The following is a 13857-nucleotide window of genomic DNA, read 5'->3' on the forward strand; positions in this document are numbered from 1 at the left end:
CCAGCCTACAGCTTAGTCTTCCCTGCAGAAGGACCTGCAACTTCTGCAGACTGATCTGTGGCACAGGGATTGGACTCTTAAGTCACCTCAAGACTCATCAATGAGCTGTGTTAGAGATTATCCTCAAATTGAAGGATTGTTAATGATGATGGATTGAAGAGATAAAAAGGGATACATAAAGCAGTTAACTCATTAACATAGGGGTTATAAAAAGCTAGTCCAGGTGATAGGATAAGAATCTAGAGTCTCTGCTGAGGACCATACTTAACACAATTCATTCTGTGCAGGATTTTTTGTTTGGCAGGTTCACATTCATGTTGATTTTTAAATTTTTGTTGTTTAAGAGCAGCTGTTCTGATGTCAGTAATGGAATGTCTGGGGAGATTAAAGATGGCTTAGGTTTCTGAATTTTGAGATATGGCAACCACCTAAGTTCCTGAGAGGAGCAAGGTAGAGGACCCCTCCCCAGTGTTACCTACTAGCTGCTTGGGTGGCACCCTATTCAGGGTGCTGGCTTGTGGAAAACTCCCTGTGCATTGCATATGCAACATAAATACCTAAATCAAGGTTGTGTTAACTTGCAAAGCACAGAAGTGTTGCATAGTGAGCAGTAGATGATAGTTGTGGATATAGCCTCCATCTCTATGTGGAAGATGCCAGTGGAAAGTTCATTGAAAATAAAATAAAATACTGGGAGCTGTGTGAAAGGTTTTAGAGGGTTTTTAAATAGTATTCTTAGAGGAATTTTTTATGATGTATGTAGCTGCAAGGTAGATAAAGATACAGCTGTAGATCATGTCTGATCATTTCTGATTATGGCTCAATCACAGCTGAAGTTTGTTGGAACATTATCTTCCAATGGCTCTTACATTTCTTGGATTATCTTGAGTTGTAACAGAACAGTACCTACATTCTGCTCTCTTGCTAGCTCAGCCTTGTGAGACTGTTGCTGTATATAAAATACATGAGAAGTCCACTATATGTTTTCTAAATTGAGACCGTTTCTAACTTAAAGATTTGTCACCTTTTCACCTTGGGCTATTGATTCCTTAGAGGGCTGTGCTGATAAAACCTGCCGCCAGAAGACCTAGCTTCTCCGCCTCTCCTTTCTAGTAGGAATAAACACGTTCCACCTATTACTCTAATGCTCATGGTCCCCTAGAAATAATTTAAAACTTCAGTTTTATTTCAAATCTATTCCCAATGACTGTTTAAATAGTAAATATAAATTATAACAGTTAATTGCGTATTATTTATTTATGTGGAAGTATGAGACTTGAATGTATAGGATCCAGTCCTGATTGCAGTGACAGTAAGCCTGGGCTCACAATTTAGCATCACATTGTAATGAACTGATTAGTCCTGCCTTCCACAGGATGGGATCAGCACCCTTGAATTCAATTACAAACTCCAACAGAGATTCCAAGGAGCCTGTGCTTTTGTGCAGGAGGATTTGATTTTCTATACCTGCTGTTGTAACAAAGTTCCCTGCAGCTGCTGTGAGCAGCCTAATAAGTATTTTTAAGCCTCAGGTGGCTACAGATTTGTTGTGCTAATTATAAAGGTGTACATATTTTGGGTCAGTCAAGCTTCATCATTTTGTACCAGCTGTGTATCTGGCCTAACAGTTCTAATGAGCAGTTTTAGGAAAAGTATTTATTTCCTGGATTCTAGGTATCACAAAACTAGTGTTTGATGCCTATATTTTTCATAAGGTTAGAGGGTGTGAAGCTGGTGATAGATTTTTATACTTCTACATTCTTCTTATATACTTGAAAATAAAACTGGAAACTGTAAAAAAATCATCAGAATAGAATTAATTATATTGATATGTATATAAAACTATATCTCAATCTGCTGACTACATGATTGGAAATAAGAGAAAGGGGAGTTAAAGATATTTGTTAAAGAAAGGTCTAATTTAAACCTAACCCATTAGAAAATATTCTACATTTAATCAAGCATTTGTTAACCTCTAGAAAATGAAGGAAAGGTTAGTACTGGCAAATAGGAAAGTATTCACAATGCAAAAAACCCCAAACCAACCTACACAAAAACAGCATTAGAAAAAACAAACTGCTCTTTACATCCTGTAGGCTGAGGAAACATCTGATTCATATCCTATTAGCTATATAAATATGCTGGCATTAGATGCCTCTCTGTTTTGTGTCAGACAATAGTTTTGCCTTGGGGGGGAAAGGGCTGAATTTTCACTTAAATGCCCTTATTGCTTCATTCAGCGTTTTTTTTCAGACAGGAGCCCAAGCTTTAAGAGGATTTTTTTAGTAGACATTTTAAATGTGGGTTAGTAAGTTCTACAACTCATTGTTTCTATCACTCAATTTACCAAATAAGATTCTGAAGATAGGAGTGTGAATGCATGATGGGAGAGAGATAACAAGAAAGGTATTTCAGTGTTGACATCCTATCTGAGCATGTAAACTCCAGTTGATTTTAAATTGATAGTAACTGATGAGATTTTAGGCATTTAATTACCTTTGTGGATCTGGTCCCTAGTTACCAGCTTCATACTTACTTAAATACATGGCAATTTTGATAATTCTGGAAAGACTCTTTTATGGTCTTTGTGCTATTAGCTTTGCCTAGTTCCTAGTAGACTGGTGTCAATGTAACAAGAATTACAATTGCAAATGGTAATCTCAGCAGAGTTACTGAGGCTTAAAATGAAGACCATAGAAATAGTCCATATAGAACAAGGCTGTGGGGTGGTGTAGAAAGACTTACACTATTCTTTTGTCTGAGGAGAAGACTACTCTTCTGTGTGATCAAAATTCTGTGAAAGGTACTAGATGTACTGAAAATTATATTCTAAGAAACTGCTTTACAGAAATACAAATAGATATTCTAAGAGGATACTAATATAAATCAAAGACTAGATGCTTGTCCGTGAAAATTGCCCTCTACACATCCCGTATGCTGCTGTGCTTTTTGTATTGATTGCTGTGCTATTTGAACTTCTGGAGGGAGATTGATTGGTCTTTTTGTTAAACTTCTGCCTTGACTTGCTTTAGTCATTGTGGGATACATGCTTTAGCATGTTACACGATTCCTCAGGCTTCCTAGGAAGTTGAAATTTGTACTTTTGAAATAACTATGAGACAGCTAGTTAGTAAACACTTCATGTGATTTCTGAAGGGATGCCCATATTCCATATCATAAGTACTGTGATAATTTTGTTAAAACCCTTGATAAGTTTGACAAAAGACCTGAATGATCTTACTATTATATTACTTTGTTTTTATCTGTATTAAAATCCTGAAGATATCAAACCTCCTTCCTGAAGAGGTCCTGTCAAATTCATATATAAATATTTACAAAGATTCTACCTTTTCCTGCCAAAAGCCTTCATTTGGGGCAGCCTATCTTACTGGGCAAAGAGAGCTGGTAGATGTGTCTTCTGGCCGTGTTAATGGAGGAGATAGGAAAATAATTTGGATAGATTTCTTGGCAGAACACAAAATATCCTATGTTCATTTCCTTTTGCTGTTGCTCTTTGGCACCCCCGAGGTCTGTTTTTCTATGAGATAGCTCTGTGAGGTAGATCATACATGTATCTCAGTGTTTTTAAACCTTCCTCAGAGGCATAGAGTGTTGGCCACAGCCAAGCTGGGGGATTTTGACCGTAGTGTGCCAATGCTTTTGCTGGGACTTAAAGCCAGTGGTTTCTGGCTAGAAGGTCTTACCACTCCACTCAGGTTTCAGACCGATCGCCATATTTGGGGTAAGGAAGGAATTTAAACCCCTGATCAGATTGGTATGGAGTGTGGTGGTTTTTCACCTTCCTTTGTAGTAGGGGGCATGGCCCTCTACCAGGGATCTATTGAGCATAAATTAGCAATCTGTTATAGAAGCGGGATGTTGGCTGTCATGGTTTCCCTGCTTTATTTGTGGCAGGTTAAGGTGTTAGGTCTTGTGTTGTGTCAGGGTTAATGGTACTTTTGCAAAAAATTAGAATATGGATTTGTATAGGATGGTTTAGCTAGGGATTATCCTGCCTTATGCAAGGGGTTGTACTAGACCATTGGAGGTCCCTTTCAGACCTACTTGTCTATGATTCTATGATAGGGGCCAAACACAGCTCCCCAGAGGCAGGGACAATACCACCATTAAACATTTCATTATTAGTTTAACGTATCTAACTGATTTTTTTTTTTAATCATTTCCCATGAATTATTCAAATGAATTATTTTGGCTTTTAATATGATAGTCCAGGTGAGAATAATGATTTACTTCAATATCTTTAGAAAAAGGGCATTAGATATTTCTTTTATAAAGAAATATAAGTATATGTTTTTGAGAAATTCTTTGAAAATTTCTGAGATATGGGACCCTCCATTTGAGGATCTCAAAGAGGCATCAGTGAATTAAGCCACCCAATATGCCTGCTTAGGCAGTAAATTGGTATAATCATCTTGATTTTATAGAGCAAGAACCTGGGGTACAAGGAAGAAAATGACTCTATCAGTGCCATTTTTTCTGGGAATAAACTTTTTTCCTGAAGGGAAGGAAAGGAGCCTCTGTCCTGAGGTTTCTTTATAATGTTTATTAGTCTTGTATTTGAGCATCTGTCTTGCATGGACCAGATCCAAAATCAATCAGAAGCATTTTTGCTGCATTGAATAAGCTATAGATGAGACAAAAAGGGCCTCACCCAGCACTCATTGTAAGATTCCCATTGAATTCAGAGGGCATTGAATCAGTAGTACCCCAATGCCTATTTGAGAAGTAGCACAGGTGATGGCTCCAAAGGTTCTAGGATGGAGAAATCCTATTTCAGAGGTGAGGAGAAGACACCAGTTATGACCAGAATTGTAGATGCACTTGGGCGGGGTGATTTGGTGTTTCATTTTTGCATGCTAAATATATGGTATGAGCTTGTGATGATTCATGTGACTTGATTCTGAATCTTCATTTTAAGGATTTGGATTTTAAGGGTAGATTTCTGCATCCATACAAAATGAACTCAGATATACTGAAACATCATTTACTGTACGGGTATGTGAAACGGGCCATATTCAATTTGGATTTGGATTTGGCCCGAATTGGGGACAGTGATTTGATTCGTTGATTTGGATCACTGTCCCTGATTTAATTTGGCCAAATCCGAATCTGAAGATTCGATGCCAATTCAGAGAATCAGTGTCTTGGCTATAGATACAGCTTTAAATGTTTTTTCTACATACCTCAAGGTACCAGGCATGGCTCGTGAATGCTGCGATGCTGGGGCAGATAGAGCATCCCACAGGAGCATGGGGGACCTCCCACACGCTCGGCAGTGAACCCAGAAGTGGACCGGAAGTGCTTCTGGTCCACTTCTGGGTCTGCTGCTGAGTGCACTGGGGAGCACCCGCGCTTCTGTGGGATGTTCCATCTGCCCAGCATAACAACATGAATGAGCCTCCTGGTACCTTGAGGTATGTAGAAAAAAACATTTAAAGCTGTGTCTATGCCCGAATCGCCGAATCTTTCCAAATCTCTCTGAATCGATTAGGAGAGTTCTGATTTGATTCAGAGAAATTAAAGGGTCTCCTGATATGATTTGGATTTGGAGATTCAGCCTCTGAATTGGGCCAAATCTCTGCCGAATTGAATCGGGGACCGAAGCTTTGCACAGTCCTAATTTACAGTAAAGTACAATGGAGTTCCCAAATAGACAATTGTTTCCAACAAATTATTTTACAGAACACTGTGATGGAGCTCTGGTTGGTGGCTGTGTATGAGGAAGAGTAATTCTTGGAGCACTTTCTTTTTACCATTGGCGATGCATAGGGGGTGCACGCGGGTGCATGTGCACCCTCTGAGATGGGTCCCTGCTGACACCGCTGGCGGTATCTGTGGGCAGTTGCCGCTCGCCCCCCGCCCAGGAGATTGGTGCCAGCAGTCACCAATCACCGCTCGGTGCTCACCACCTGCTCCTCCCCCCACTGCCAACACCACTACAGCCGCCTGCAGGTGGTCCCCGCTCACCACTGCTCTGCCGCCACCACTGCTGCCTGTGAGCAGTCACTGTGCCCCCCCAGCCTCAGGACACACGAAGCATTTGTGCTTTTTACTTTGGTCAAAGCTATGCTGCTGACCTATGTAAACAGCAGGGCAAGATGAGACTTACTGCTGCCAGTCAGCAGATATTTGTCTTTGAGACTGACAAATGGAGGGAGAGCAATAGTATGTCCTGTAAAGGAAAGCTTGGGACAAGCCATCTTAAGATGATGCTCAGACCAAATGTACATTGAGGAGGTTTTGAAGCATGTTTTTGCCCTGGGGCTCTGTTTGAATAAACTCAAAGTAAAAATTGTAAAACAATGACCGTGGAATAGGGATGGAGTTGAATAAGGACCTTCCATGATATGCTGCTTGTTTAGATGCATGGACTCCTGCCTGCTCATTGTTCTACTAGATTCCCAAAAGCTTGGGCTTGACGAATTCAAAATGTGTTATTAGCTTCAACAGGGTCCTACTTACCTACATGGCCTACGTTTCTTACCCTACACATTGCTTAAGAAGTTATCCAATTTCAGCAATTCTTCTGTGCATGAATCTAGATTAAAAGTTCAGTACTTTTCCATCAGAAGCAAAGAAATATATCCAGATATGAAGGCTGAGTTCTACTCTCCAAAGAAAGCTTCTTATTGCTGACAGAGTCGCAGTCTAATAACACTCCATTTGCCATGTTCCAACCAGTCTTGGTTTGAGCCAAGAAGTATTGTGTGCCAGTACTTAACAATCACTCATGGCAACGTACCATTTTGCTTCTTAAGTATAGACAATGTCACTGGTCATTAAATTCTCTCTCAAAGGCTTTCTTCTTTGTTTTGCTAGCTTGCTGCTAATAGACAATTAGGCCTGTGTGTGAGACATCTCATTTTTAGGATTAAAAATACTTGACAGCTGCAGAAATTTCAGTAGATTTTTATGTGGTATCACACAAAAAGGTACAGTAGAAAAATATTATTAAGATTGCAAAATCAAATACTCAAAATTGGGGAAATACCAGGCAATTGTCTGTGCAACTTTATTTCATGAAAGCTATCACTGTGTCACTGAAGCTATTGCAAGAAACTATATAATCTGATCCTATTTATACACTGAATAAACTCCATTTTAAAACCAGCTAGATTTCTTGCCTCTGTACTCTTTCCTGGAAAGCTGTTTCAGATTCTCACTGTTCTGATGGTTAGAAACCTCCACGTAATTTCCTTTCTAAATTTATTCATAGTCTGTTTATACTCATTTGTTCTTGGGCCAAAATGATCATTTGGCATAAACTGTACTTTCTGTACTTTTCTTTCCCTTTTGCATACACCCTGATATATTTATAGGAAGTAATTTGATCCTCTCAGTCTTCATTTTATCAGGCTAAACTAACTGCTCCTTTAGCCTGTTGTCTAACATAGGCACCCTGTTCCCTTAATCATCCTCACAGCTTTAAGGACTGAGGGCTTGTGATGAGTCTAAAGACTGCCAATAGCTGCCTGATTGCTATCTTGGTCTGACAGTGTCTAACTGCCTACATAAGCCAAGCTACCAAGATACAAACCCACTGTTCTCAATTTCATTTTGGCCATGCATGGCTTCACAAGCCTGTATCTGTGCCTGGTTTTGGTCTTATTCTCCTGTTTCTCCCCTGGTTCCTGGTCTTGACTAGCACTCGGCATCTGTCCCATGGTTCTTAATGATGTATTCTAACCCCAGCCTGGTCTTCTGGTTTCTGTTTTTGGCTCTGTACCCGTCATATCTCAGCAGTTGATTTCTGCCTGCTGTTGCTGCCTCTGGCTTGCTTCCCTTGCCCTCAACTTCTTGGCTTCTGATTCTAGCACTTCATTGATTACAGACTTGATTATGGTCTGGCCCCAGATTTCTGGCTCAGTGCCTCCAGCTGCCTCTTAGCTCTTCTTCCAGGGCTATCATCTGGCCCAAACCCAAGCCCCAATTATTAACAACAACCCTTCTCTGCACCTGTTTCTGTTTCAATTTGCTTTGTTAAAATGGGTGATCAGAACCCAGTACTGTACTTCAGATGAGGCCTCAGTAGCACCTTGTACACTGGCATTGGTCCTTCCTTCTCTTTTTTTGGAAATACTTTGCCTGATACATCATAAGATTGTGTTTGTTGTTTTCATTGCTGTGCATGGGCAGATCCAGGATTGCAGTGAGGAGGGTGCAATTGCATACCCCCTTTGGCAGTGTGGCAAGTGCCATGCATGAGCTCAAGGGGTGAGTGCCTCCACTGTTTACTCTCCCTACCCCAACACTGAAATCAGCAGCAGGGGGAAAGAAGGGATGAGCAGTGGTGGTGGCACTCAGCACCTGCTTTTGGGCAACTCCAGCACTTAGTGCTGAGTGTTGCTACCTACCACTTGTCTGCTCTTTTCCCCTGCTGCTGAATTCAGTGTGTGTGTGTGTGTGTGTGTGTCGGGGGGGGGGGGCGGAGGGGGGGAAGCAGGAAGAAGGGAGGGTGAACAATGGCAACATTCACTATTTGGGCTCCAGAGCTGTATGCTCAGCTGATGAGCTGGTGCCAACCAGATCAGCTGGTGAGTTCAGTGCTTGCGGCATGTGCAGAGCTCTGGTTGGAGCTGTGCTGATATGTCGGTGAGCTCAGAGCACCAACTGCACATACAGGGATACAGGGAGATAGAACATGAAATCAAAGGAAGAGAATCCACTGCGCATGCACTGCATTTCCAAATGGCAGGGTGTGGTTATGCTGCTGTACCTCTCTCCACCAGAATCCACCCTTGTTGCTGTGTCATGTTGGTGGCTCTCTGTTATCCCATGATTGATGACTACACCCAGGTCTTTTTCCTGTCATTTTCAAATGATGAGGTCCTAGTTCATAACAGAAATTCTTATGATCAGTCTCCAAGCATATGACCATACACTTACAATTCTTACACTTAACCTCATTTCTGTTACTCCTCAGTCAGCCATTTCTTCCTTCAGTCTTCCAGTTCTTCTTGTATTGATGATGCCTCCTATCTTTGAGTCATTAGTAGACTTTGCTAGCACGCTCCTGCTCTTTGTACCAGGGTCATTAATGCACATATTTAACAAGCCTTAGTCTTAAGAACTCCACAAGTAACCTCCCTCCAGCCTGATAGTTTCTGCCAAACTCATTCTTATCTCATCATTAGCCACTTCCTTACCGAACTTGCCTTTCTTTCTTAATTTTGGGATGGAGATTATCTGGTCCCCCAGACATGAGCACATTTAGCAATTGGTGTGTTTTGTCCACCTTAGATGTAACACTTCTCAATTGTGTAATCTAATTTCCATTAGGAAGCCTGCCTTTTGACTTTGTGTTCTACGTCAGCCTTATTGAAAACTGACACAAAATATACATACAGATTTGGTGCCAACTTCAATTCTTTATACTCTCTACCTACGCACTGCGCAGCAGCCCCATTCTTCTTTCTTTGTTCTCTTTCTATTTATAACTGAAGAACATTTTGTAAGGTCTAACTCAGTTTGACTATTGGCAATTCCCTCTTCACTCCTGCAGTTCTTGAATTCTAACACATAACATTCTCTGAATAAGTTAGTCTCTATGGTGTCACCCTGCTCCACCTTCTACATGACTTTCTATGTTGATTAGTCCTATTGTCTGTTCCTTTTGGGCACAGACAGAAGTGACAATTTTTGAGTGATCTGGCCCCTGAAAGCACTCTATAGCCATGAATTAACATGTGCATGGCTGCAGAGCGGTTTCAAAATGGCTTGATCATATGAAAAATTAACCCTGGTTACATTGAGTATTGCATTAAGGTGCTCAAAAATAGACCACCTTAGGGAACTTGTGTTCCCTCCAGGGTTAATTTTTCATATAGTGGGCAGGGCTGGGCTGGTGCCTGGGCTGTCACGGGGAAGGAGAGGGAGCTGTTGACTGCTGATTGGCCAGAGCTTGCAGGGGAGGAGAGGGAAATAGAAACCCCTTGCCTCAGGCCCCCCTCAGATACCCCAGCTGGGGTATGGGGGGGAGCTGGGTTGGGCCTCTGGGCTGAGGGGGCTCCATTTTCCCCCCTCTCCCCTAATCTCAGGACATTCAGCAGCTGGTAGCTCCATGCTGGCTGCTTCCAGCTGCTGAATGGCTAGAGCTGAGGTGGGGAATGGAGCTCCCTCACCTTGGGGGCCTAACTCAGCTCCCCCAATACCCCAGTCAGGGTGGCTGGGATGGGACTGTGAGGTGAGGGAACCGCATTCCCTGCCCCCAGCTCTGGCCATTCTGGAGCTGGAAGCTCTGACAGCCCCAAGGCTGGGGGGTGGGGCTCGGGCTCGGGGGGGCATTTGGCAGACTCCTGAGGGGCTGCTGGAGCACCCCCGCCTACTGGCCTGGGCTGGTACAGGCTCCCTCCAGGCCCCCCTCTCCCCAACCCAACAGGCGAACCTCTGTTGGCCTTGGGGGGAGGGGGGACTCTCTAACTCATGGCACTTTATGTAAAGAGCCATGAGCTAGAGCAGGGCCCTAACATCTGTCTGCACCCTTTAGCTCTCTCTTTCTTCTCAGTATCTTTGTTGAGCTAGTTCCTCATTTGTTTAAAACTAGAACTCTTAACTATATTTTTGCCCTTTTTTGGAATAGGTTTCATTTAATTTCTGTACTTTTAATATGAAGGCATCCCAAGCTCCTTCATATTCAAGTCCTTGAGATTTCAGTGCAACTGATTTCTTATCTGGTTCTCCTAGGTTCTTCTTATCTGGTTCTCCTAGGAAATCGAGAATTTTAGTTGCAGGTCTTCATCATTCCATAAAAACTTGAACTGAATCTGTGTTGTTCACTGGATCAAAATATATTTCCCAAGACCAGCTCTTTCATAATGTCTTAACTATTTAGCAAAGCCCAGTCTCAAATAGTATCACCTGCTTTTGGTTGAAGAAAGTGGTTAGCTACCACTTCTAGGAGTAGTTGGGGTCTACTGTCATTAGTAGTAGAGCTGGCCTTAGAGGTGGGCAACATGGGTGACTGCCCAGAATGCCATAATTAAGGGGGCGCCAAATGCATATGCACGCGCGCGCGTGCACACACACACGTTAGCAGCCTGCACTGGTAGCAATGCTCTCCCTCCACTCTGTCTCACCCTGCCCTACCCCACCCCAGGCAGGAGAAGCAGTGCCTTGCCTAGCCTAGCCAGCTCCCTGCCTCCAGCTGCTGCTCAGGAGGAGCCAGGAAGGGCATGTGCAGATAGGGAAGCACCTGCTCCAATCCGCCCACCTTGCTCTCAACTTCAGAAGTGCCACTGACTTGGGGGTGGGGGGAACCAAAATACAAATTTACCCAAGGTGTCTTTTCCCTAAGGCCAGCTCTGATTAGTAGCATTGGTTCTCCAATTTATATCTGGAAAGTTAAAGTCTCCTGATAGAATTTAGACCTCTGATGACACTGCAGATATTTCTATATTGCTACTCTAAGCTCACTCTTGGGAACAACTGAACAGTTCTGGTTGATATTTTTCTGAAATAATTCGGCCTGATGCACACACTCACCATGGAAATCTTTGGCCTGTTTATGAACAACTGGTATCCAGGTCTTATAATGGAAGTGTCATGCAACATAAAAAATGTGATATCAGCTCTGCATATAATACATGGCATGATTTGTATTAAATGAACCATCAAAACATGGTTTATTCCTACTCACCTGGTAAAGAAAGGCTTACATATATGCAAGGGTGGTGTTCAGAATGGTTAGTTATGTCCAGGGATCCCGGTTTTCTCTGGTTTAAAAAAAATATCCCCAATTTTCAGAACAAAGAATGGTCACATGTATATTATTTCTCCCTTTCTTGATTCTGACACCTGTGAATAGTTTGTGGTCGTGAATTCCTCTGCTCTCGCCCTTCTCAAACATTGCTTTCCCTGGAGCCCACTTCAGTGAGGCTCTATTTAGTGAATTCTTAATAAGCAGTTTCCAGTAAATAAAAAGAAAAGGAGACCTTAAAATGTTATTCTCCAGACTCCTTGTATAACACCAAATTGCTTCCTGAAGCTCTTCTTCAGAATCCTGCTAACAGGTATAGGCCCACCATCAAATGTTTAAGGATATGTTGGTTGTAAGTTTCTATGACTTGTAAAAATGGTGGACAGTCTAATAAGCGTGAAGTCCTTCCAACCAGCGAACAGGCTTACTAAGAATGACAAGTCTCCATGACATGCATCAGGTCTGTGGAATTAATGTTGCCTTCTTCCCCTTGTATCTGTTCATTCATCTCTTCCTGGGCACGTGTCTCTAAAACTGATTATGTTAAGCTGAATCCTGAAGGGTTAGGTATACTGGCTGTTTTTTCAGTATTTCAAATTCTTCTGAATCCTCTCACTGAATGTTTACAAAATGTTTAGGTCAGGTATATTTAAGACACTGTTATATGGTATAAGATAGCAGCAATATTGTGAACCATATTGTACCCAGAGATGCGGATTTTTTTTTTCAAATTGTAACAGCCAGTTTCGGACAGCAGTAGGACTTATTGGCACAGGGATGGGGTTTTATTAATGTTATTGCACCATATAATTTAATTATTATACCATATAATAATGCAATAATGGCACATTAAGTTTAGTACTTATACTGTCCTGTTAATGCGCCATAATCAGTGCTACTGCACATTAGTGTAAACGAATGGTCTTTTTGTGATGTTAATGCACAGTAGAGTAAATCTACTGTGCATTAGCACATTAGTGCATGAAGATGGATTTTGCCCACCACATTAATGTGCAGTAGAATGTGTCTAGTGCGCTTGAAGCGTCTCATGTAGATGTACCCTCTGTGTTCCCAGTGAAATAATTAGCATTTTTCATCTGTCTATTTCAGGGCTTTACAAAGAGCTCACTTCACAGACAGAAATGACACAGAAAGGTAAAGAGCCTGGTCCAGGATAACACAATGATTGTTCAATTATCAGGTATGAGAGAGAAAAAATCTAAATGCATGAGTTTATTCATTAAATGAAAAAGCATTACCTGAAAACTGATTGAAACTTCCTATTTGTAAAACTGTATGGTAGAATGCAGTGTGGTGTAGAGAGCTGTAGAAGCATCAAACATTTTCAGAATACCTTCAAAATGTCCAAGAGTCTGTATAATTTATACAAAACCAATTTTTCAGCCCCTCTCACTCTGGGGATTTGACTACATGGGTAGTTTGATGTAAAACTCTGCCTAGATTATCATTAAGACTTGGAGCTGGGTGATTTTTTTCTTTCAAGGTCATATTTCTCTTTCAGAATATGTTGATTATTCTTGCCACTGGTGAACAAAGTCTAAAGAAAACTCTTCAGCACGGTTCTTCTAGCAGTCTGCTCAGCCTTACCTGCAACCCGTAACTGCTGCTAGGAGATAAACTGAGGAAACCACAGAGCAAGGCTTTGCTCAGGCAGCCTCTACATTGCAACCCCTTCGCTTTTGCCCTTTCTAACACCCTTGGCATTTTACTTGTACCTAGTTTACCACTTCTTACTGTTTCTGAACAACAATCAAACAGTCCCATCTCCAGTTGAATGGAAAAGAGAAGAGAAGACCTGGCATTCGGCAGGCTTTTCCTTTGTCTTTTCTGCCACTATATTAGTTGCTTCTTGACTTTGCAAATCACTAACATCTTCCAGGCAGGGCTAAACCCAGCCCTTTTGTGCCCTGCAGTCATGACTGTGTCTTTAAGAGAAAACTGACTCTCTGGAATGCTGTGCGTGCACATACCTATCCCAGTTCTACAGCCCACACCTGCCGAACAGGTAAACCAAATCCTTTGAGCTGGGCCTCAGCAGCTACATTCCAGCTAGGCAAGCTATTACTCTCTAATTGTTACCTGTCAAACAGGTAAACTAAGCTCTTGGGCCAAGTCCAAAC

The 13857-nt window shown here is 41.9% G+C and overlaps 1 long non-coding RNA gene across 2 annotated transcripts; it reads left to right on the top strand.

Annotated features, from left to right (window-relative positions):
* The first annotated feature begins 418 nt into the window (after positions 1–418).
* LOC102382412 lies at positions 419–13507 on the top strand. 2 transcript variants are annotated; one of them, XR_324516.1, is made up of 3 exons: positions 419–450; positions 12827–12917; positions 13239–13507. It is a non-coding gene; the product is annotated as an uncharacterized LOC102382412 (long non-coding RNA). The 2 variants fall into 2 exon arrangements; XR_324515.1 differs by lacking the exon at positions 419–450 and adding an exon at positions 2342–2406.
* Positions 13508–13857: the final 350 nt, after the last annotated feature.

Source organism: Alligator sinensis, unplaced genomic scaffold, assembly GCF_000455745.1.
Source record: "Alligator sinensis unplaced genomic scaffold, ASM45574v1 scaffold974_2, whole genome shotgun sequence".
In the NCBI taxonomy this organism is placed as follows: Eukaryota; Metazoa; Chordata; order Crocodylia; family Alligatoridae; genus Alligator; species Alligator sinensis.